This window comes from Silene latifolia, chromosome X (assembly GCF_048544455.1).
Source record: "Silene latifolia isolate original U9 population chromosome X, ASM4854445v1, whole genome shotgun sequence".
NCBI lineage: Eukaryota > Viridiplantae > Streptophyta > Magnoliopsida > Caryophyllales > Caryophyllaceae > Silene > Silene latifolia.
In genome coordinates this window covers 104,358,665-104,381,658 of record NC_133537.1, presented here as the reverse complement: position 1 = coordinate 104,381,658, position 22,994 = coordinate 104,358,665, and the positions used below count along the sequence as shown (strand labels likewise).

Here is a 22,994-nt window from a genome sequence, read left to right as displayed (position 1 = left end):
AAGTGAATAAAAGGGGATTAAGAATGTTACCAACATGGAGAGTAATTATGAACATAAATAAAGATGAATCCTTAAATAAAAATGAAGACTTGTCACCTAATCCTCAAATACATAACCAAGAGATCCAAATGTAAACAACTTGAATTGAACAAAGGAAATGGAAGAGCAATAGAAGAAACCCTTTGATTATTGGTGGAGAGTTGTCAATTACAAACCCAAGAATTCTTCAAGTACCAAGCTAAATCTAAGATTGTTTGAGAAATTATTGAGGAAAGATTAAATTGCAATTTGTGAAATGACTAAAGACTAATTTATTCTAATCTACTCCTAATGAGAGCTTAATCTAATCTAAGAATGCTTAATCTCTTAATTATTACAAATGAAGTTTATATAGTAGGTACAACATTAGGTTAAGTAAGGGTGGATTAGGAAATAAGCTTATGTGTCAAATAATGCCTTGCACGTTTCAAAGAGGATCCGTGGGAGGCAGTTCTAGGCACCAACTCGAGCGAGTTGAGCTCGACTCGAGCGGGTTGAAGGCCAACTCGAGCGGGTTACTTCCAACTCGAGCGGGTTGAGGAGCAGCTCTTTTCTTCCTAATGAAGCGTGTCGTTGTACGCCCTCAAACACATTTATACCCAACTACTAGCATAGCAAGTAAGTTGGGGTCGATCCACAGGACGGGTGTACTCAAATTCAATCTAATCGTAGTTGCATTTCGGTTGTCACAATTAAAATGGGTTGATGATTCTAAACTAAAGAAAGCAATAAGGTAAAATAAGCAATAAATAAAAGGATGTAAACAAATCATAGTAAGAAAGCATAAATGAGTTATATAGATGCAAGCATTTTATTATTGTTGGAATGAAGTTAGTTCATGTCATATAATTTATAAGAAGATTTGGATCTCGGAGTCGAGTCATTTGTGACTTTACAACACCTATAAGTCGACTTAATTCTTCCTATTAAACTACATGCATGATGAACCAATTCCTAGGGAAACTTTGTTAGAAATAATTAATCTCATTAATTTACATATTCATATATGAAACAATTTATTTAGTCATAAAATAAATTTTAGATCTTATGCATGCAAACATAAATAAGATAAGAGAAGAACTCATTGTTCTTACTATATGATTTCGATTTTATGGGCACCAACAAGATCTCCTTCTTGTTAGTTCTTGAGCTTTCCAATAATGGATGAACATCCATGACTTCAAAATAGAATCCCTCCAATAAGTAGCACCCAAGACTATCCCAAAATCCCACAAACTAACATGTACTAGATATTTGTAATGTGGTTTACCTTAAAATCGATTACTAATACTCAAATACTACTACTAGTATTATTAGTGTTTGATTTGTACAAATTTGATTCATAAAACTTGATTTTATGAAGAACAAGAGAGAGAAGGTTGTTGGGTTTTCATAAAACATGAGAGAATGAATTATGGAGAAAAATCTCTCTATCTTTTTCTCCAAAAACCGGTGGGATTAAGTGGTTATGGACCATTTTTCTTTTTCCTTTTTGTCTTCACAAGACAAATTGTGTAAGCCTTTGTCCATAGTCATGTCACTATCAAGGGTCATAGATAAATGAATAAGACAAATGAATAAGACAAAACGTCTAAAATTTGCCCACCAATTTCGGTTTTGATGTGTAATATGGAGTTCATTTTATTTTTGTCAATTGTACAATTGTATGTCATGTGACATGTCTTATGTCATGTTTCAATGTAAAATGCATATTTAACAAATTAAATATCATTTACAAATTAAATAAATCACATTTAACAAATTGACTAGTAATTCAAAATTACTTTCTCATAAAATGGTCATTTAAATACTAGTTAGTATAATTCACAACATCTTGTAATTATAACTAACTTATCATTCTCATCTCGCGTGTTTCGCAAACACCGATTAATTTTAGTAATATAACTTCTTAAATTACTAAATAAAATCTTATTTAATCACATTATAATAAGATGTCAGTTTCTCTTATATGATAATAATTTGTTCAATTTTAAGGAATTAATTAATCTGTATCGCATACAATTGATTAACCTTTTTCAATTAAGGGAATCGTCCTTTAGGTGTGACCACAAGGGATCAACTGATCACCACCGTCGCACGACAGTAATATCAAACTCTAGGCAGCCAATCATTACCGATATGTGTGGACCAGTTGACTATATATGTTATGTATCATCCCTTTCGTATTCTTGATATGAGATTTAAATATGTGATCAATATGATCGACAATTGTGATCGCATTATTGTCGGGGACACTTACTCCAACAATCTCCCACTTGTCCTCGACAAGTGTGCGTCACCAATTCTCTTGTCCTATTACTATCTCCCACTCAATCCAAGGTGTCTTTCGGGTCGTACTTGCAAGTGATCATATCGAGAGTGGTTTCCTCGATCTGGAGAATAACTGATTGACCGGAATTTTCTACCATAGAAACCTTCCGAGCGTGGCCACGCATTTCCAGTTCATTACTCCTCGAGTGGCCCTGAGAAATTGTTTTAACCCTGACAAGGGGGTGGACAATTCCTATCGCACTATTCCCTTCGACTAGCCACAACCATCATAACCCAAAATATGCCCATTTGACCCCCATTTACGAAGGTCGTAGTAACATAAATGAAAGCTAATCTGAAACTGTGCCATCTTAGGCGAACAGTCTTTAGTCAAAAGAATCGACTCATTAGAATAATATAGTAGCTCTCGCCACGACCAGGCTATATAAATTTGCCAGAACTATATAAGCGGTCAATGCCCGACAAAGTGTTCCTAACAGTCTGCCTATGTGATCGACTAGTCATCTCACATGACTGTATGGCACTGAACTTGCCATGAATCGCATCACACTTTAGTCACTTCGAGACGTCACCTCATACAAGTGACTGTGGGCGAATACTATGTTAATCCGGGTTCACTTTAACGGGGTTCAATATCGTCATACAACTCGTTTGGATGTAACAAAGTATAATAAAAGAGTTTTAAAATAAAACTCGAACGACAAATGCGATTATCACATATTAATAGTCAATGCCTGATTATTATTCCATATTCTATAATCTAATTTGATCTTGTATGTAGTTGTTCATCTCAATTCAATTGAAATGTCATGACTCATCATGTTAAGCCTATGAAAAGGCTTTGGTTAGTAGGTTTTATCAACTTCTTGTACCTTACTCAACCTTACTACATACTCGTTTTCCTTTGTAATGTATACATTTGCATTACAAAACTTTTTGAGTACGTGTCGAGATCCAATCAAGACATAGGCCCTCTAGCCTTAGAATAGCTCCCACTGTTTTCACAGTGTGCGGGACTCATCCTTCTTTCACATCTCATGATTGCAAGTGTACTCAATTTCCGTTGTAAATATTTCTCATTGTTCTTTATTGCCTAGAACGATTCTAGAAAATCTATTTCTTAGATAACATAGCCACAATGGTATCTTAACCATCCTAATGTGTTTTGATTATGGTTTTGTCAGAAACCATGCGCAATCTCAATTGTCAATTGTCATTTGTGTAACACCCTTACACAAAATTGCTTCAAAAACACTTTGCATTACATCCTTAATGCTTCTGCAAGCACTTAAGAATAATCTTTATGGCTTACTTGGTAACTATTACTTAAATTCGATTTGAAACAATTCATCATACTCAAAGTATATGAAGTATTATATATCATTTCCTATTTAATTGATTCGGCAGCGGAAGCAAATGGAATCAATCAAATATGTTCAATTCGATTGAACTAGTCATGAATCTTATCAACATAAGACTCCTTATTTGAAGCTTATATCATGTGGATTTATCTCCATAAATCCGGATATTAAAGATGTACTATATTTCCGTAATGATGAATATGTCATCCACATATAAGACTACTAAAATTTCCGTAACTCCCACTAAACTTCATGTATAAACACAACTTCTCGACTTATCGGGAAAATTTTCATACCATGATCAAATCATTGATTCCAACTCATTTATGTCCTACTCAAGACCCTCTCTTAAGTTTCACATTAACTTAGGATGGCAAGAATCTACAAAACTCAAGACATGTATTGAATACATTCCTTCTAATTGAAGAAGTGGGTTTCAGATTTACTCGCTATATGTATATCATCATAATGAAACACAATCCCTAAAAGATCCAAATAGACTTAAGCATTTCAACTAGTGCAAAACCCTTTGCCACCAATAAAGCTTTGATATCTAACAATTCACTTGGAATTAATTTCGGATTTTCATGGCTCTAAGCCTTGTATTGAGTTGTGACTTAAACACTCTCATGTAAGTCATATATCGATATTGGCAAAGGTTCGAAGAACCGTGCTCAACACTTAGAGTAAATACTCTAAGCTACTCACCCACAAGTCTTGGAAATAGAGAACAATAATAAAAAAACAATACGCCAACTTATAACAACACAATACGAGGACTTGTATCCAACATCCCAATTCAATTCCACGTATAATATTATAGATCAATCACAAATACCAACATCAATTCCTACTGTAAAGTGGGTTTTGATTATTATCAACATAATAATGCCTACCTTATGATTCCCCTCTTTTAATCATACTCTCCATATTAATGTTCATAAAAGCCAAACTTTCATGCGTTCAACTCTTCTCGCTAACTCAGTACCAACAAACCACTATTAACAACCTTCTTTGTCGATTATACTATTAGTCATAAACAACTCATGCTATATTAAAATATAATCTTACGAACCCATTACCGTCTTAACAAAAATAAAAACTAATAACAAGAAAATTATTATATATACTAGTCCATACTATATAAAAACACCACAATCAATTTCAACATATAAACCACACTCTGTTAAGAAAGTTAACAAATAAAATCACACAACCTCGAACAATAATAGAACTATTAGGATCGGTAGAATCGTGTTACCTTATAAACTGTGTCGAGAAAAGGTCCGAAGCAAACACAAATAAAGAAATAAGAATAAGGGGTTGACTTGGCCATAACATTCATGGCGTTCCATTGGAGAAATAAATGTATAGGCCAGATAAGTGGATTATACTAGCTATAAAGCAATGATCAGAACAAGATGGATGATTATTAATCTCGAGCAAAATTATGAAGGGTGATCAAAGAGAAGGCTTAGGCGGCAAACCAATTTCATGAAACGAGAAGGGAAAGCTAGGGGCTTTATGGTATACAAATAATAATGATAATAAATGGGCTCGGGATTTGATCAACCATAGAAATAACCAATTTAGTTGTATATATACATGGTAGAAAAGAGTGTGATTTTACCATATTCTTTAAGAAATCATAAAACGAGTTTTTAGGAAATTTAAGACACTTTTATAAAATTTGTAAATAAAATAAAGAATAGAAAATATAAAATATCCAAAGATTTTTGAGATATTACAAGTACCCCGTGGAAATGAACTTTGTCTAAAACTTTGAAAAACATTTACCTCCTCAATGGTAGCACGACATAGAGTGGTGCAATGTCCCGCACCTCCGCAACCTTCACAAACAAGTATTTGGCCAGTAGTGGACATGGCATTGACTTGTTGAAGAGATGAACCCGCACTTTGAGCCTCCAATTTTTGTTGAAGTAAAGCAATTTGAGTCTTCAAAACTGATGTATCGGAAGACTCATCCTTTGTCTTTAGTGGCGTACTTCGGGAATTGACATATTGCTCATCATGAATCGCCATGGATTCAATTGTGGCATGAGCAATATCGGTGTCAATTTGATCAAACCTTCCATTGTTGGCGGAATCGAGAACATGGCGAGACTCGGCACAACATCCATTGTAGAATGTAATAGCGAGAAACCAAGGATCCAACCCATGATGTGGGTATTGTCTTTGCAATTCCTTGTATCTCTCCCAAGCTTCATAAAGGCTCTCTAGCCCTTGTTGACGGAACCCCGTGAGTTGACTCCTCAAAAGTTGTGTCTTTTCTAGTGGAAAATACTTTTGATAAAAATCAAGAGCCAAAGTATCCTAATTGGTGATCTCCATGGCGGTTCTATCAAGGCTATTGATCCATAGCTTAGCCTTGTCCTTTAATGAGAAAGGGAAAAGTATCTCCCTTATTTGAGATTGTGTGACTCCTTGCCTAATCATTGAGCAATAGTCACCAAAGTTTTGCACATGCAAATTGGGATCCTCCAAAGGACTTCCCGCAAATTGCTTTCTCTCCACAAGGCAAATGAAATCCCTTGATCTCGAAATCGGTGGCTCCAATTTGGGTAGTAGTGATACCCCTTGGAAGCATAGCCGCGGTGGGCTTGGAATGATCGGAAAGTTTCACCATTTTCTTGATTGGCGATGGTGGTGGTGGTGGAGATGGTGAACTAGAACCTTGTTCTTTGTCACAGAGTGGGTAATTAGTACGGATGCGACCCAAACCACCGGGACTAGAAGATTCGGCAAGCTCCTTAAAATAATTGAGTCGGCTACAGAAGGTTTTCTCGGGCACCGGATCAAAAGGTAGTAGTTCTCTGGTGCGAGAGGACCTGGGCATAAGACAGCATTATTCAAGAAACTTGTAAGTAACGGTCTCAAGGAACAAGTGTTCCTTAAGACAAAATAAAACAAGATAGAAATCAACATATCAAAATGCAACAAAATCGTGCTCCCCGCCGACAGCGCCAAAATTTGATAGGCTATCGCACACCTAGCAAAAAATACCCTAGACTTGGCTAACAAATTAATGTGGTAAAGTAGGGGTCGAACACAGGGAGACGGGAATTGCGTAATGAATTGCTATGAGCAGAATTCTATCTAGGTCGATTTGATTGTTTGTTTGGTTTGGTTTGGTTTGGTAAACTTGTAATAAAATGATGTAAAAATATATAATGCTAAAGGAGTCTAGGGGAGTCGGGTCACACATGAAAATATGTAAATGCTCAAGTTAAACATAGGAGTTGATAATAACGTTAATCATTTAGGTCTAATGACAACCACCTCCCGGCCTTATTTTCAACCATAGAACGGTTTCTAGTGAGCTCTCGCTAAGACTAGATCAGTCTACTAAAACATGCTTAGTCTAAATTCATTTTCATGCCTCTCGACTTATAAAAGTGAATTAAAAAGTTTAATCAAAGATAGTGATCAATTACCAAAGATTACCAAATAATACAAGCATGTGATAGAAATGATTAAACGATATCATAACATCCTATTTTCAACAATTACAATTACTAATTATGCATGACTTCCCTATTCCCTAAACAAAATGGATTACTCACTCATATTAGAAATTAAACTAATGACATATGAATAAATAAACATGATGATAATAAAAATATAACTAAATGAATGTATAAGAATTAAAAATATGCTAAATGATGATAACATATGCTTAGTGAAATGGTTAATGATAAGATATGTAACTGAAATTTCTAGAACAAACTATGATGATAATAACTTGATAATGAATTGTAACAAACTAATAACAATATGTAAAATGCTAATAATAATAACGAAAACTATATGATAAAGGAAATGACGAATGAATTAACGTAGTAAAACTAGTTATTAAATTACCGTAATGAAAGAAATAGAACTTGAACAAGAAGAACACAAGTGATGAACCAAAATAACTTGAATAGAATGCTTGAATTATAAAGAACAAATTCTTGAACTAAATTGTTTATAACAAGGAAATGCTTAATGAAATGTAAACTAATTCTGAAAACTAAGAAAACTTGTGTACTTAAGAGTATGAAAAGTGTATGAAAGATGATCCCTAATGACGGATTAAGTACCCTTTATATAGGAATAAAGGGTAAAACGTAAAAGTCCTCGGTGAAGGTGACCCCGATCAGGGACACGTCACCCCGATCGAGGACGTAGGTCTCTCGGTCAATTGCTATTAATTCTTGATTAATTAGCATATGGCATCCTATGTTCCGTTATTAAGCTCCTTGAACTAATTGTTATCGAAGTAAACACCATAGATCTTTCGAAGTAATGTTTATCGTGTACATACCTTGCCACACACTCCAAAATCTAGATCTTTCATAAAATAAAAGAAGATAATTGTTGAACCATATAGTATATATGTTTATGTTTTGATGATGTCAAGGTGCTTTATAATTTATATACTTGTTGCGCGTAATCGTTTGTCTAAGTCTTTTAGATTCGATTTATCTAATACAAAAAATAAAGGAAATTGTGATGGAAGTATACAAGAGTCAAGCCACAATTCAAGATCAAACGATGTGAAGATTCATTCAAGATTTATGTGAAGACAAAGTCCGTCTAAAGATTAATCAAGCTTGGATGATGACGTAGTCTCTACTCGAAGATCTCCTTGAAAATTAGAATAGTATAGGTGATTATCTCGTAATGATAACCAAGAATGAGTTTCTTGAATTAGTAAAGTTATAACAGATGTGACCATAATTAGCGCATATTTAGTCCCCGAATTAGCCTTATTCCCATGCTTTTTAGTGCATATTTGGGTCATTTATTGTCTTTAGTTCTTTGTTTTGCATATTCTTTGAGGTTTTGTGTCCTTGGTAGGAAAGGAGTGCAAACCTTGCATTTTCATGGCAAAATGAGACTAAATTGATCGAATCCAATGACCAAGCATCAATGAGAGACAAGATTAGAAGGCCATTGTACACATTATAGAAGTTGGGCAATGATGAGGAAAGATCCTTGCATCCCCAAGGAAATCCCCAAGGATTTTATGAAGAAAAGGGAAGAAAAGAAGAAGAAACAAGTCTGAGCAGCAATCCGTGCGGATTGTCCTGAAGACGCCCGTCCCCAGCACCACAATCTGTGCGTCTTCCATACAAGACGCCCGGGCAGCAGCTACCAGAAGACGCTCGTCGTCTCCAAAAGACGCCCGGGCAAAGACTCGCGAATCCGGCCGTCCCGAGCCTAAGACGCAGGGATTCCAAGACACCGCAAATTCGTTTCTTCAAGCTTCAAGAAAGATGCCCATACTTCAGAAAATATCGGCGTTTCCTTAAGTAGGGACTTAATCGTCATTTAAGCCATTAGTTAACCCTAATGCATCCACCTAATTTCCACTATAAATACCCCATTAATCTAATTGGAAGAGCATGTTCTTCTTATCAATTCTTAGAGTAGTTAATATCAATCAAATCTCTCTTTAGTTTTGTAATCAACAATTAATCAAGTTTTAATACAAGTTTTATTTCCTTAATCTCTCTTTGGTTCATCCTTTATTTTGGGTAATTGAAGATTATTTAGGATATTATTGGGAGATTGACAACCTCTCAATCAAGCATCAAGTACTTCTTTTATTCTTTGCTTTATTATTGGAATCATTAGTAGGTATAATTCTCTTAATTCCTCTTTAATTATTGCTAATTACTTTCATTTGTTCATCATGTTTCACTTTGTTGGTATGATTGACAACCTTGCTAGCATGTTCAACATGATAATGAGTGAGTAGTTCCATAGCTAGGGTTAATGGGTAATTAGGGGAAACCAACATGGGGAATGATTCATGATTAAATTAATATGCCTATGAATCCTTGCATTTTTTACCCATCACCTACCTTTTCAATGAGACTTGTAAGATATAAACCAACTCGAGTCTCATTAAGCCATGCATGTTGTTGAGTAGGGAAGACTAAGTCGACTTTTAGGTGTTGTACAATCTAATCGATTCGGCTCCGGGACCCAAACTTTCCTAGGATTGTAAGATATAACCCAACTCAATCCATCACAACAATAATTGCTTGCTTATAATTTGAGAACATGTTTGTATGATCAATTCCCATGAATCCCCTATGACCCCATGACACCCTAGTGCTTTTTATCAATTGTTTACAACCCTTTCAATTAATCTTGCTTATTTATTTTTATTGCTATTTAGTTTAGTGACCTTCTACATCAACCCAAATTGTGACACCCCTAAGACACCATTAGTTTCAATAGAAATCTCATTTCAATTCTCGTCCCTTGGGATCCGACCTTTACTTGCCTCTTTACTAATTGTAGAGTTGTTTGTGAAGCTATAAATTGTGTTTTGGTCTAGGTGCTCCTAACGACAAGTTACCGAAAAGAATTAGTCCGACCAAAAATGGCGCCGTTGCCGGGGACGGTGTTATCTTGATTTAGATTTTCTTATATTGTTATTAGTTGTGTCTTTCTTTGCCTTGGGGAAGTAAAACTCCTCAAGGTTTGTTCTAATTATTTTCAAGTTGTTTGATATTTTGCAAGATGGACCTTATAGATTGTTTTGTAGAGGACCACTTAAATATACGTTTCTTCAAAGATCCCATGCAACCATTGGAAGCCTTGGAAGCAAGTGAGGCTAAAAATATGTATTGGGAATTGGAGGTAGATCTTTTTTAGGCCGCTATAGCTAACAAAGAACTCACTCATGCACAATCCGTATTGGTGCATAACATCCTAGTGGAAGCATGTCAACCTATAGAAGATGAGCAATCCATCCTAGAAGACATCTTACAAGCTCAAGAGCAAGAGGAATCCATCATGGAATTCGAATATGATGAGGTTGATGAGAATGAAGAACAAGTTGAATATGCTATGAGAATGGAATGTCTAATGGAGATGGAGCAAATTCTCAATGAAACTCCAAAGGAGGGAAGTGAGGTACAAACTCCTATTTTAAAACCCCTTCCCTCAAAGTTGAAATATGCTTTCCTTGATGAATCAAAGACCAAACCCGTAATTGTTAATGATAGACTTGATGAGAACCAATTGGGAAAATTGCTTGATGTGTTGAAACAACATGAGAAGGCTATAAGTTATAGTCTAGATGACCTTAAGGGGATAAGTCCCAATTTTTGCATGCATAGAATTCATCTAGAGGAAGACCATAGACCTACCATTCAACCTCAAACAAGATTGAACCCCCACATGCAAGAAGTTGTCAAAGGAGAAGTTATGAAATTACTTGATGCGGGAATTATATATCCCATATCGGATTCTTTGTGGGTTAGCCCCGTCCAAGTGGTACCTAAGAAAGGAGGTACCACGGTAGTGACAAATGAAAAGAATGAACTAATACCCACAAGGATGATCACCGGTTGGCGTTTGTGCATTGTGATGCGATCCCGCTAAGTGTTCACAAATTAAGATGTGGTCGTTGGTCACGGTCGAATCAAAACACAATTTATAGCTTAACAAGCAACTCTACAATTAGTAAAGAGGTAAGTAAAGGTCGGATCCCAAGGGACGGGAGTTGAAATGAGATTTCTATTGTAACTAGTGGTGTCTAAGGGGTGTCACAAATTGGGTTGATGTAGAAGGTTACTAAACTAGAATAACAATGAAAATAAACAAGCAAGATGAATAAAAAGGGGTGTAAACAATTGATTAAAGGCACTAGGGTGTCATGGGATCATAGGGGAATCATGGGATATGATCATACAAACATGTTCTCAAATTATAAGCAAGCAATTATTGTTGTGATGGATTGAGTTGGGTTATATCTTATAATCCTAGGAAAGTTTGGGTCCCGGAGCCGAATCGATTAGATTGTACAACACCTACAAGTCGACTTAATCTTCCCTACTCAACAACATGCATGGTCTAATGAGACTCGAGTTGGGTTATGTCTTACAAGTCTCATTGAAAGGATAGGAGATGATAGTAAATGCAAGGATTCATAGGCTTAGCATTTCATCAAATATAACATGTGCATGAGTTGAGATCAAAACAAGCAAGCAAATAAAACATGAAAGCATATTAATTTAAGCATCAAACATTCCCCATGTTGGTTTCCCCTAATCACCCATTAACCCTAGCTAAGAGACTACTCACTCATTATCATGTTGATCATGCTAGCAAGGTTGTCAATCATACTAACAATATGAAACATGATGAGTAAATGAAAGTAATTAACAATAATTAAAAAGGGATTAAGAGATTATACCTACTAATGATTCCAATAATAAAGCAAGAATAATAGAAGTACTTGAATGCTAGATTGAGAGGTTGTCAATCTCCCAATAATAACCCAAATAATCTTCAATTACCCAAAATAAAGGATGAACAAAAGAGAGATTAAAGAACTAAAACTTGGATTAAAACTTGATTAATAATACTTGATTACAATATTGAAGAGAGATTTGATTGATATTAACTACACTAATTATTGATAAGAAGAACATGCTCCTCTAATTAGCCTAATGGGGTATTTATAGTGAAAATTAAGGAGGATGCATTAGGGTTAACTAAGGGCTAAACTAGTAATTACACTTTTTAAGTTGAGCAAGGAGGACCCGGTATTTTCTGAGAGAAGGGCTTCTCTTTTCGTAGCTTGAAGAAGACAATCCGTCTTTGTGAAGAAATCCGGGCGGAATAAGGTCGGGACGGCCGGATTTGGGCGGTGGAATCCGAGCGGATTCTGGGAATCCGGACGGATTGTTGAGGGGGAATCCGAGCGGATTCTCGCACGGGACGCTTCGGATTGTGCGGGGCTGGACGTGCGGATTGTTGACAATCCGCTCGGATTGTCGATCGAAGATAGTAACTTCTTCTTTTCTTCCCTTTTCTTCATAAATTCCTTGGGGATTTCCTTGGGGACTCAAGGATCTTTCCTCAACATTGCTCTTCTACTATGATATGTACAAAGGCCTTCTAATCTTGTCTCTCCTTGATGCTTGGTCATTGAATTCGATCAATTTAGTCTCGTTTTGCCATGAAAATGCAAGATTCTTACTCCTTTCCTACCAAGGGATCAAAATCTCAAAGAATATCCAAAACAAGGAACTAAAGATAAGAAATGACCCAAATAAGCACTAAAAAGCATGGAAACAAGGCTAATTCGGGGGCTAAATATGCGCCAATTATGGTCACATCAAATATCCCCAAACCGAACCTTTGCTCATCCCGAGTAAAGAGGTGACAAAGACTAGGACCAATACTAACCTATCCTAATAATATAGCCGATATGAGACAATTAGCGGGTCTCACTCCGCCCCTTCAACTCACAACAAGACAACCATGAGGTAGGATGCCTTCTTGCAAGGCAAGGTGGGTCTTGCCAAAATGGCGACACATCCAAACATTAAGCACACAAAAACACATAATGGATGCATCTACAAAAAGAATAGCCACTTTCCTCATCTAAGTGGCGGAAATTATCTACAAGGGAAGCAATTCAAGGGTACACAATCCTTCATAGATGCAATTTGTTCAAACTACTAAGCTTAGAAGGATACCAATAAATCACCTCCAAAATGTGTCAAGCTAGGGTACCTTTGTCCTCAATCGTTAAATGCTTTTGTCAAGAGTAGACTCCCTATGGTGTTAGAAACACTGGAGGATCGCGGAATTCCCCCTCTTGCCTAGACAAGAAGAAGGGTCGTCCCCTCTCTACCATGGACAAAAATGGATACGGTGGATAAAGGGATCGATAGAATTTGAGTTTCATTTTGGGAGTTTGCTTTTGTTTTTTGTTTTTCCCCCAATTTCTTGTGGCATATAACATTTGAGAACACTTTCTTTGCCATTTCTTTTGATTTTTGGCATTTCAATACTTGACAACTTTTTGCATTTCTTTTTGAACATTTTCAAAGTCACCCCAATTAGTAACGAGGGTGGCTTATATTTGAAGCTTTAGGAGTCTATTTTTGCTCCTCTTTTCTTTTGATGCATTTTTGCAAACTTTCTTTCATTTTTCATTTCATTGAACTCAAATTGATTTCTTTTTGTGCCCATTCCCTTTTGTCAAAATGTATGGTAGAACATGGATGATGGATGTATGGGTGCATGGTTTCAAGGGTCACCTTGGAATAAACGGTAGCCAAGGAGTTATCACACCACAAGGTACTCTTGACTCGGCCTTAAACCATGGGTCAAAGGATACTAGCATGACACATCCTAGGGTGTTTTACAAGCATTCTAACAAGCAAAGTCTTAAGAAGAAAAAGCATCTACTAGGGCCTATATACATTTGTCAAGCTTCCCAAATAGACGGTTTCGCAAAATTTTCTAAAATGCAAACTACATGCCATGACGCAACTAACATATAAACATCCTAATGCATATGATTCTACCAACTAATATGACATATAATCTAAATGCAAGTCCTAGATTCACATTGTTATACCGTATCAATCAAAATAAAGCCACATAGTCATTAACATAAAGAGGAAAAAGGAGATTGGAAAGATCATACCATGCGGTCTTCAATATCCTCATGTCTCGGATGTGGCGTAGTCAATCAATGTGAACAAGAATAAAACAAACACAATATATACAAGACAATATATACAAAGGAAATGAACTTGTTTTTGGTTTTTTCAATTTTTTCAATTTTTATGGGTTTTTTGAATAAGAGTTAAATGTTAGAATTCCCATCCCCACACTAATATGGGCATTGTCCTCAATGGCCAAAATGATGGAAATTATGCAAAGATGATGCATGATTTCTATACTAAATGCAATCTACACTAAGCTACACTACATGATGCATGGTTTTTGTTATGACGGAGAGGATAATTTAGATTACCTCCCGTTGCGTATGCATTAACTTCCCCAAACCGAGTAAGACACTATTGCTAATGTCCAAGGATGGGTATAGTTTTATGCACACACTATGCTATGCATGAAACTAATTTGTCATTTTGGTTTTTAGAAATGGGAACAATAAAATAAGAACACCTCAATGGTACCGAGGTGTGAGTCCTTTGATGTTGCTAGGACTTCTCCAACAATGATCAAAATGAAATAAAAATACAAAGAGAGATATAGACAAACCATGGGAGAGTAGGAGTCTCCAAGGCTTGCTAGTCTTCCATCATGCTATCATCATCACCACTTCCCTCATGAGAAGTGGTCACATTGCCACTTTCCTTGTCATTTGCTTCTTCACTTTCTTCCTCATCTTTATCATCATCTTCACCATTTCTTTCTCCATCTTCACTTGCTTCTTCCTCAATATTATCATCAACTTCTTCATCATTTCCAACAACCTCATTGTCTCCCACCACGTCCCTAGATGCACCCGGAAATAAAACTTCTCTATCCGCCCAACTAGGCAAAGGACAAGATGGATCAAGGAGTCCTTGCCTAGCTAGATGTAGGAGGGGTGGATATTGAGCCAAATACGCATTTTTCCGATCTTCATAGGCTTGCTTGTGCATTGCTTGCATGAGAAGAGTCACATAGTCTTTCCCAATTTCAATTCCTTCCGGCTTGAACTCTTCATACTTAAAGGGGTAAGGTGGTATGACAATGGAAGAGGAGGGGGTTTCAAGATCACCCTTTTGTTGTTGAATGATATACTCGGCTTCTTCGGAAAGGGGAAGTAGATAATTGGTCCGGTGGACGCTTAGGCGACAAATCTTCGAGGGCAAGGTGGACGATCTAGCTTCACTAGTTAGCCATCCATACTTAGTGTCAAGGGGGTTATGGGCAACCCACTTGAACTTGTGAATCATAATATGCATATCAATAAGATGGCCACCTTCCTTTGCTTTGTACTTCTTATCCATATTGAAATTAGGATCAAAGTGCTTAGCTAGGACCGTGACTAGGCCGCCATTGACAATAACGGTCGTGCCCTTCTTCCCATTATCAACATTAAGCCATCTATCTACCAAGAGCCTCAAAGAATTGTAAGGCTTGGTATGAATTCTTCCGATGTTCAAAGCCGATTCAAGGAGAATAAAATCAAGTCTTGTGAAATGATTGGTGTCTTTCCTAGCAATTATGGTATTTCCCACAACCTTGTGCCATACTCTTATGCCCGGATGATGGACCAAAAGAGCACGACATGCATGAAAATCCTCAAATTTCTTCCCGGAGATTGCCTCCCAAAGAGGCTCGGGGTCATACTTTCCATAATGCTTAAGATAACTCGATTCATCACTAAGACCCAAAATTTCACCTAATTCCGTAAAGGTAATGCGTCTACTAACATTAGCTAGACGAAACTCGAGATTTTATCTATTCTCAACTTTGGTGACTTTCAAAGAACTTAAAAATTCCAAGACAAGGGAGGGGTATGTCAATTCCTTTGTTTCAAACAATTTCTTCAACCCCATGGCTTTGAAAAAGGCTTTTGTTTGTTCAAGAACACCCAATTTTTCCAAGGCATCTTTACATATGAATTTGGTGGATTGAATAGATTTCATAGCAAACTTGACAAAGGTATTTCTATGGGTATCGGAAATAAAAGTTACCTCCGGATAATGCAAAAGTTGATTAATTACCGGAGTAGAAGATGTTGATGGTCCCATAGAAGGTTGTTGTTGTTGTTGCACTTCTAAGTTTGGTGTTGCCACCACCATAGCCAAAGCTTTCTTTGTTTGAAGAGCCTTTTGCCTTTGTGAGAGTGCCTTAGCCTTTGGTGCCTTTGTTGCCTTTGTTGCACCCTTAGTCCTTGCCATTGATGAGCTTAACCAAGAAAAGAGTGAAAAATCTTCAATTTGTAGTATGCCCAAATCGATTTGAAGGTGAAAGGCTTTGCCTTTATGAAAACAAAAATCGACTCAAAGGTTGAAGATTTTGTTCTTGGTTTTGATTTTTGTTGAAGAAGGAGTGATTAATTTGTTGTTGGAAGGATGGTTTGATTTGATTTTGGTGAATGTTGTTGAGGGTTTTTGTTTTTATGATGGAGAGGATGAGGGTTTTGATGTTGTGGGTAGTGTTTATGAATGAATGAATGAAGGTGGGAGGGGTTATAAAGAGGCCGAAAATTTCAAAACTGCAGGGGCAATCCGTGCGGATTCTGCTTCTTCTACCTTTGCAAAAACTCGCCTAGAGACGGGCGGATTTGGTACAATCCGCTCGGATTTGCTGAACACGGGATGGGCGGATTTGCTCAAGGACGGACGGATTTCTGTCCAGAGAAATTTGCTTGTTTTCCTCAGCTGCAAAGACGGGCGTCTTTCTCACAAGACGGACGGATTCTTCAGGACGGGCGGATTTTCAGAAATCCGCTCGGATTCTTTAACAGTCAAGAAAATTTCAAAATTCAGCTCAGTTCAAGACGGGCGTCTTTTCTGCAGGACGCTCGGATTGCATAAGACGGGCGGATTCTTGGGAATCCGCTCGGATTCTTCCTCTGTGTACACGGATTCAGTTCCACCCGTGCACAGCGCATTCCCTTTATCATTCTTCCATTCATTCTTTCAAGTCTTGTGTTCTTCATTGTGGGGGCACTACTAAGGCAAGGATAGCCTAGGCAATTTGCCATCCCCACACTAAGGTAAAGCACTACACATCAATTGAAATTGTTAGTCCCTCCCTCACTTCTCTCTTACATGACAATTATTTTGATCAAAGTAAATAAAAATTCAAAGATGACAAAAATGCAATACAAGAATTGAAATGCAAGTTAGGGAGTTAGAAATATTTACAAGTGGTGGTTTAGGGAGGACTCCACCAAACTCTCATTCTTGATGAGATGTCAAGGGGGCATGTTCAAGGTGTTGTTGATGTTGCTCAACACCTTGAAGAAGTAATCAAAAGCTTGTTCATTATTATGGTAGAGGTCCTCAATAGACCGTGGCCTTTGTTGTTGATCATGATCGATGGCATGCCCAATGTAGGGATTGAAAATCCCTTCAAATTCGTCGTCCCAAAGACCACAAACTTCATTGAGTTGATCATTGAAAATCTCTTGCTTAGATGGAGACAACTCTCCCAATTTCTTCCCTTGGCCAATGAGGCCATCCTCTTCTTCCTTGGTTGATTTTGATGAGCTTTGCAAGCTCTCCTTGTTACTATTCACTTGCTCTTTGAATGGAGCATCTTCAATTTTCTTCTTCCATTGGAGTTCCGATTTCTTCCTTTCATCTTTTCGGCTATAATGATCAATCATGAAACATGGCTCATGCAAACGAGGAGCTCTCATGGTTTTGTCAAGATTAAAAGTTATGCTTTCATCTCCCACTTCTAGAGTGAGCTCTCCATGTTTCACATCAATCACCGCACCGGCGGTGTGTAGGAAAGGTCTTCCTAGGATGATTGGAATGTTGGAATCTTCCTCCATATCAACAATGACAAAGTCCACCGGGATGAAAAACTTCCCAATTCGCACGGGGACATCTTCCCATATCCCTAACGGTGTCTTCGTCGATATATCGCCCATTTGGAGTGTGATGTTGGTGCATTTAAGCTCTCCCATCCCCAACCTTTTACTCACCGAGTACGGCATGACACTCACACTAGCCCCTAGATCACATAAGGCTTTGTTGATCGTCGTGTCGCCAATGGTACACGGTATTGAGAAGCTTCCCGGATCCTTTAACTTTGGAGGTGAACTCCCTTGAAGTATTGCACTACTCACCTTAGTGAAGGCGATAGTCTCAAGTTTCCGGATTGACTTCTTCTTTGTGAGGATATCTTTCATGTACTTTGCATAGGCCGGAACGTGATTGATTAATTCCGTGAAGGGAATTGAGACTTCTAAATTCTTCACAATTTCCATGAATTTTCCAAGTTGATCATCAAATTTGGGCTTGGCTTGACGACTTGGAAAAGGAAGTCTAATCACAACGGGCTCCTTCTCTTTGGCCTTGTCTTCATTTTTCTTTGAACTTTCTTCTTTTGATGATTCTCCATCTTTGGAGTTTTGCACAATTTCTTCCTTTTTACTAGCTTCCACAACTTCATCCTCAACTTGCTTCTTCGGTGCTTCATACCTTGTACCACTTCTCAAGTGAATGGCACTAACCGTTTCATGTCTAGGGGGATTACTTTGAGGTGGTAATTGCCCCTTTTGTCTTTGTGAGCTTGAAGATGCTAGTTGAGTCAATTGTGTTTCCAACATCTTGGTGTGAGCTAGAATGTTGTTGATGGTGGTTTCTTTGGCTTGGCTATCTTTTTGCATTTGGGTGAAAAATTCTTGTTGATTCTTTTGCATTTGGAGGACCGCTTTTTGGACATCAAAACCTTGGTCATTTTGGTGATTGTATGGATTTTGATTTTGGTAACCTTGGTTTTGATTGTAAAAGGGTCTTTGATTTTGGTTTCTCATGGGTGGTGGAGTGTATGTTGTTTGAGGGTTTTGAACATTTTGGCTTTTGTATGAGAGATTTGGATGGAACTTGGTGTTTTCATTGTAAAAATTTGAATAAGGGGTACAACTCTTATATGCTTGGAAAGCATTCACTTGTTCGGTTGTTCCCCTACACTCACTTGGGTCATGACCCAAAGTTCCACAATTCTCACATATCCCACTTGGGATTGATGAGGATGCCGTCATGGCATTGACATGATGCTTCGATGATTTTGAGTTTTCCTCAAGTCTAGCCATAGCTTGTTCAAACTTCAAGTTGATTGTGTCAATGTGAGCACTAAGTTGAGCACCCAATTGAGTAACGGAGTCCACTTCATGCCTTCCTCCTCTAGTAGCCTTGCGAGGCCTACTATATTGTGAGTTATGGACCGCCATTTCCTCAATCTTGTTCCATGTTTGATTGTCATCAACTTCGGTGAACATTCCATTTGATCCCATATTGAGAATGTTCCTTGAATCTTCATATAAACCATTCCAAAATTGTTGTACCAAAAACCATTCGCTAAGTCCATGGTGAGGACATGAGCGACAAATACCTTTAAACCGCTCCCAAGCTTCATACAAAGACTCTTCATCCCTTTGCTTAAAACCCGTAATTTGAGCTCTTAGCATGTTGGTCTTTTCCGGTGGGTAGAATTTTTTGTAGAAAGCTAGAGCTAACTTCTTCCAAGAATCTAATCCAAGGGTGGCCTTATCAAGGCCCTTCAACCATTGCTTTGCGGTGTCGATTAAGGAAAAAGGAAATAAGACCCATCTAATTTGGTCTTGAGTCACGCCCGTTTGAGAGATAGTATCACAATAATTGCAAAAGATTTCCATATGAAAATGAGGGTCCTCACTAGGCATCCCCCCAAATTGGCTCCTCTCAACTAGTTGGATGAAGGCGGACTTGGCAATAAAATTTCCGGTGAGATGTTGCGGTGTAGGAGTACCATTTGGTAGATTCTCCTCGGTGGGTACGGAGTGTGACGAGAATTTTGGCATTGTAGGTGGATTTTGTGGGGTATTGTGTAATGGGTTTTCTTCTCCTTCTATTGCGAAAGGATTGACAAACTCACTAGTGGGTTGAACAACTTCACTAACACCTCTCAAATTCCTCCTAACAAGTCTCCTATTGTTCGTCAAGGTTCTTTCGATTTCACGGTCAAAAGGTAACAAATCACTTTGTAACCTTCTAGACATGCAAAATATCAAACAACTCAAAAACAATTAGAACAAACCTTGAGGAGTTTTACTTCCTCAAGGCGAAGAAAGACACAACTAATAACAAAAAGGAAATCTAAGTCAAACAAACACCGTCCCCGGCAACGGCGCCATTTTTGATGCGATCCCGCTAAGTGTTCACAAATTAAGATGTGGTCGTTGGTCACGGTCGAATCAAAACACAATTTATAGCTTAACAAGCAACTCTACAATTAGTAAAGAGGCAAGTAAAGGTCGGATCCCAAGGGACGGGAGTTGAAATGAGATTTCTATTGTAACTAGTGGTGTCTAAGGGGTGTCACAAATTGGGTTGATGTAGAAGGTTACTAAACTAGAATAACAATGAAAATAAACAAGCAAGATGAATAAAAAGGGGTGTAAACAATTGATTAAAGGCACTAGGGTGTCATGGGATCATAGGGGAATCATGGGATATGATCATACAAACATGTTCTCAAATTATAAGCAAGCAATTATTGTTGTGATGGATTGAGTTGGGTTATATCTTACAATCCTAGGAAAGTTTGGGTCCCGGAGCCGAATCGATTAGATTGTACAACACCTACAAGTCGACTTAATCTTCCCTACTCAACAACATGCATGGTCTAATGAGACTCGAGTTGGGTTATGTCTTACAAGTCTCATTGAAAGGATAGGAGATGATAGTAAATGCAAGGATTCATAGGCTTAGCATTTCATCAAATATAACATGTGCATGAGTTGAGATCAAAACAAGAAAGCAAATAAAACATGAAAGCATATTAATTTAAGCATGAATCATTCCCCATGTTGGTTTCCCCTAATCACCCATTAACCCTAGCTAAGAGACTACTCACTCATTATCATGTTGATCATGCTAGCAAGGTTGTCAATCATACTAACAATATGAAACATGATGAATAAATGAAAGTAATTAACAATAATTAAAAAGGGATTAAGAGATTATACCTACTAATGATTCCAATAATAAAGCAAGAATAATAGAAGTACTTGAATGCTAGATTGAGAGGTTGTCAATCTCCCAATAATAACCCAAATAATCTTCAATTACCCAAAATAAAGGATGAACAAAAGAGAGATTAAAGAACTAAAACTTTGATTAAAACTTGATTAATACTTGATTACAATATTTAAGAGAGATTTGATTGATATTAACTACACTAATTATTGATAAGAAGAACATGCTCCTCTAATTAGCCTAATGGGGTATTTATAGTGAAAATTAGGGAGGATGCATTAGGGTTAACTAAGGGCTAAACTAGTAATTACACTTTTTAAGTTGAGCAAGGAGGACCCGGTATTTTCTGAGAGAAGGGCTTCTCTTTTCGTAGCTTGAAGAAGACTATCCGTGCTGTGAATAAATCCGGGCGGAATAAGGTCGGGACGGCCGGATTTGGGCGGTGGAATCCGAGTGGATTCTGGGGAATCCGAACGGATTGTTGAGGGGGAATCCGAGCGGATTCTGGCACGAGACGCTCGGATTGTGCAGGGGCTGGAAGGGTGGATTGTTGACAATCCGTTCGGATTGTCAGTCAGCATAGTAACTTCTTCTTTTCTTCCCTTTTCTTCATAAATTCCTTGGGGATTTCCTTGGGGACTCAAGGATCTTTCCTCAACATTGCTCTTCTACTATGATATGTACAAAGGCCTTCTAATCTTGTCTCTCCTTGATGCTTGGTCATTGAATTCGATCAATTTAGTCTCGTTTTGCCATGAAAATGCAAGATTCTTACTCCTTTCCTACCAAGGGATCAAAATCTCAAAGAATATGCAAAACAAGGAACTAAAGATAAGAAATGACCCAAATAAGCACTAAAAAGCACGGAAACAAGGCTAATTCGGGGGCTAAATATGCGCCAATTATGGTCACATTACATTGACTATCGAAAATTAAATTCCGCAACAAGAAAGGATCATTTCCCCTACCATTCATTGACCAAATGCTTGAGAGGTTAGCCTCCAACAAATTCTTTTGTTACCTTTACGGGTATTTGGGATTCTTCCAAATCCCTATACACCCGGATGACCAACATAAGACCACCTTCACATGCCTTTATGGTACTTTTGCATATAGGAGGATGCCTTTTGGTTTATGTAATGCCCCCGCCACTTTCCAAAGATGCATGATGAGTGTCTTCTCCGATTATCTAGAGACCATAATGGAAGTTTTTATGGATGATTTTAGCGTTTATGGAAAGGACTTTGACTCATGCTTGCATAATCTTTCTCTTGTATTGCAAAAATGTGAAGATGTTAGTCTTGTTTTAAATTGGGAAAAGTGTCACTTCATGGTCAATGAAGGAATTTTTTTGGGTCATTTAATCTCGGAAAAGGGCATCGAGGTCGATAAAGCTAAGGTTGAGGTGATAGAGAAACTCCCACCTCCCGTGAATGTTAGAGGGGTGAGAAGTTTTCTCGGTCACGCGGGTTTTTATCGCCGTTTCATAAAGGATTTTTCAAAAATAGCGAAACCCCTCACTCAACTTTTGCTCAAAGATGCCTAATTCAAATTCACTGATGAGTGTGTTGAAGCCTTTAATAGAATCAAGGAAGCACTAATCTCGGCACCGATCATTCAACCTCCAAATTGGGAACTACCATTCGAGATTATGTGTGATGCTAGTAACTACGCCGTTGGAGTGGTTCTTGGCCAACGGGTAGGAAGAGCTCTTCATGCCATCTATTATATAAGCAAGACTCTTGATCCCTCCCAAGTGAACTATGATACCACCGAGAAAGAGCTTCTTGCCATTGTCTATGCTTTGGACAAATTCCGT

At 37.6% G+C, this 22,994-nt stretch overlaps 2 non-coding genes across 2 annotated transcripts; both read left to right on the top strand.

The window, feature by feature from the left end:
- The first annotated feature begins 5,865 nt into the window (after positions 1-5,865).
- Positions 5,866-5,974, top strand: LOC141625237 (small nucleolar RNA R71). Its single transcript, XR_012535027.1, has one exon. It is a non-coding gene; the product is annotated as a small nucleolar RNA R71 (small nucleolar RNA).
- Positions 5,975-19,519: 13,545 nt separating this feature from the next.
- On the top strand, positions 19,520-19,626 carry LOC141624282 (small nucleolar RNA R71). Its single transcript, XR_012534090.1, has one exon. It is a non-coding gene; the product is annotated as a small nucleolar RNA R71 (small nucleolar RNA).
- The last annotated feature ends 3,368 nt before the right edge of the window (positions 19,627-22,994 follow it).